Genomic DNA, 3,507 nt, shown 5'->3' with positions numbered 1-3,507 from the left:
CATGAGGTTCTCGCAGCAGCTGGCCCCTTCTGCAGCCTCCCCTCAGGCTGGTTGGTGAGCTTTGCAGTTTCTTCAGACTTGAACTTCAGCCATTGGTTTTGCATGTATGGTGTCTGCCTGCGGACGGCCCACTGAACGGTTGCTGTTGGTTCCTATGTGGCCTCTGCCTGTCTAGAAGACTGATCTACAACTGCTGAGTTGTATTTTGTGTTTGCAACAGGCTTCAACTGCTGACGAAGAAGATCAAGCTCGCCTCCCAAGAACTATTGCTAAACAGGCCCACTTCCCCCCTATCCTAATAACTTTTCTCTTTCACTACCTCTGGTGGGTGGTGGGGCTAGATGAAAGGTCAAATGTTTATTAAAAGTTGCAAAAAAAATATATGTCTACAAAATTCTGTTACTATTTTGTTTTGAGTATCTTTGGAATGCAATAGTTTTAATACTCATACATTAGGAACTATGCCTCATGAAATAAGATGAAAATTATCACATACAGATGAATTTTTAACCAATATAGAAAAACTTAGTATCTTTCAAATTCTTAAAACATCACCCCTTACGATGGACATGTAAAGCCAAAAGCTAAATGAGTTTTAAATATGTGGAAACTTCTAGATCCTTTCAAGGAAGTGGGTAGAAGGTGTCTCCATCTAGCTAGCTGAGAAGAAATGTCCTCTTATGTGAGGCACAGAAGGACCACTGTCTTCAGAAGGACACTGCCAGCTAGGAACATCCAGTCAGTTCTCTTTCCTAGGTATTCCAAGTTAGGACCATGGTAGGGTGACAGCCTACAGAAGTGATGCCTTATGCCAAGGATCTCTCACTCCAAGTTAGACATCAGCAAGGAAGGCTCAAGTGAGGCACAGAACCTCACATAAGGAGTTCACCATATGACATCATGACTAAGCACAAGCGAACCCCAAAGAAAACCCTACTCGTGTGCACACTCCTCCCTGCCTTCCTTCTTAGCCTTGGTTCTGAGGGTTCCATGACATCCAATTCTTAATCTTGTGAATTTATTTACACATGAGAAGCTTAGAGTGAACCCAGGTCCTTCCTCTGACATTTGCCAGTACGCACAAAACAACCTCCTTCCAGTGTTTCCTGTTACTAACCAGTGATGTGAGATGAGACCCAGAAAGGCAAACGTGATATGGAGATGGTGGTTGGAAAATGTGACTCATCCCTTGCTTGCACTCTGTCCACTTCTTCAGACTCCGTCCACCACACAGGCTAATATTTTCTCTCAGCTTTGAGTTCAAAGCCAATGAGAAAGAAAGTGCATTTTATTTAACAACAAATAAAATGCTCCGTGAATGGATTTTTTTTTTTTTTGGAGGGGACTGGATTTCTGGTCTCAACTTTAGACTTCAAAGTCCCAGATAAGTTACATGTGACTGGCATCCTCTATGATAACTTAGAAAGGTGGGGGTTTGTTTTTTGTTTTTGTTTTGTTTCTGTTTATTTCGGCTCTGACTACAAGAATCTTCCGTCTCTTTAAAACTCTTCTGCTTTTAAGGATGGGCAGAAGTTTCACCTTCTTGCAAATAAGCACATTCCAGAGGGGGAAAAGCTCCTTCCTTTGCCCAGAGTAGGAGTCTGTGTTACCAGTTTCCCAAGCCTTAATATGGTTTGAGTATGTCCAAATACGTGCCATCCCTCTTCCTGTCCCAGCTTCCTTGGAGTGCAAGTGAACGGTTGTGCCCTCTGTTCTCCTTCCCAAAAAGCCCCAGTGGGAGAGACGCTGACTGTCTCCAGCACACAAGAGAAGGTGTCTTCTCAGATTTCTCAGGATCACCTGAGGTGGAGGTCACTGCTTGCCAAGGGCAGCTTCATCCAGATGATCACATATAGCAGCAGCAATGTGCAAGGGAGGGAGCCAGGCCAGCCCCAAATAGAAACCCCAGTTACAGGCTGGTCTGACCAGGCTCCCAAGTTAGTTGGATGTAGCCTGTCAGATGAGACCCTGGAAGGTGGCAGAAACTAATGAAGGTTGCAAGGGGGTGAGAGAAAATGACATTCGCATACGTATAGGAGAAGCATAACAGACTTCACCCTGAAAAGCGACTGGGGGATGCCTTTAACTTCCTGGGAACAAGCTCAGCCAACTTGCTTCTGGCAGTTGGTGGGCTGTTTTGTGGTTTATTCTATTGAGACAAAGAGCAGGCAGAGTGTTTGCATTTCACCTTCCCGATGGATATGTGCATGATGAGCCGTAGCATCCAAAGTGCTAGGGATGCAAAAGAAGAGCTGACAAAGACTGTGAGAAATTACTCTCTGTATGAACCCCAGCCGTCCCCTGACCCCCAGAGGAGCACTTTGGTGAAGGTGGGCATTCCCTTAGAGAACAACTGGCCATTTCCCCTTCGCATGTGGGTCAGTCTGCCCCTAGGTTTTCTCAGAGGGAAAAAGGTAGGAAGCAGAGTGGTTAAAATAACCTGGGGCCAGGCATCTTAATTATTTTATTCCTATTATCCCATCTCGAAGAGCAGAAAGATGTAGCAGACGTCCAAGCCTCCACCAGAAAAATCAAAATCAGCAACGGAGGAAGTAGAGAAAGAATGAAGATGGAGGGAAGCAAGGGGGCGAGAACGTTCAGGATTTCCCGAGGAAAGAGCTTCTTTCTCTCTCCTCCGAGCCTCTAGGGATGAATAAATATAATTACCAACCTAGCATGACAGCATTCAAAACAAAAGAGGCACATGCCAGGTGACCATCTCTGCCGGGACTCGAACCCGGAACCTCTGGATTAGAAGTCCAGCGCGCTCGTCCATTGCGCCACAGAGACCTCACCACACACACAGCATCAGCACCAGAACTGAAAAAGCACATACCTTCTGCATCACCGAGCCATCTCAGCATCCTGCTCTCTGAGCGGTGGGGGGGACAGGGACAGCTGGAAAATCTGGAGTGGAGATCCACCAGCCGGCTCCATCAAAGGTTTTTGCAATATTGTGGGTCTTAGGTTCCTCAGAGGATTGGAAGAATGTGACAGTAGTCATTTTCCAAGTCCCGGGATCCCAGAGAGAGCGGGATAGAGCAGAAGCCTTTGCTCTCCATTGCTCTGTCCCTAAGGGAGGATAACAGGGAAAGTCTCTCCATTCTTATGCTAATGAAGCAGAGTACACCCAGCCTGGCGAGAAGGCAGAAGCCATCTCTACTGCCACCCCCATTTCCTCACTGTGGTTTCATCCTGGTCCAGATATTCTCAGGCAAAGAGCTAGGGAAAGCTGAGGGATTCGGAAAACCCCCGGTTCCAGAAACAAAGAATCTGCCGCTATATAAAAACACAAAAATCAAAGCCCAACACGAGCAGCATCAGAGAAAGTCAGGGGAGCCAAGCAGGAGACTGATTACTTCCTTGCCCTCAGCTTTAAGAACTGTGTCTGTCAGACCCATGGAGAGGTTCAGGAGTCTGATATGATGTTACTTCAGGACCCTCATGAGAACTGAGGATGGGTGGAGTCAGAAAAGTATGTGTGTGTAAGAGTGTGCATCCTTATGT

General features: G+C 46.4%; 1 non-coding gene across 1 annotated transcript; it reads right to left on the bottom strand.

Annotated features, from left to right (window-relative positions):
* Positions 1-2,716: 2,716 nt before the first annotated feature.
* Trnar-ucu lies at positions 2,717-2,790 on the bottom strand. Its single transcript has one exon. It is a non-coding gene; the product is annotated as a tRNA-Arg (tRNA).
* Positions 2,791-3,507: the final 717 nt, after the last annotated feature.

This window comes from Rattus rattus, chromosome 10, assembly GCF_011064425.1.
Source record: "Rattus rattus isolate New Zealand chromosome 10, Rrattus_CSIRO_v1, whole genome shotgun sequence".
Classification (NCBI taxonomy): Eukaryota; Metazoa; Chordata; class Mammalia; order Rodentia; family Muridae; genus Rattus; species Rattus rattus.
This window is presented reverse-complemented; position numbering and strand designations above follow the sequence as displayed.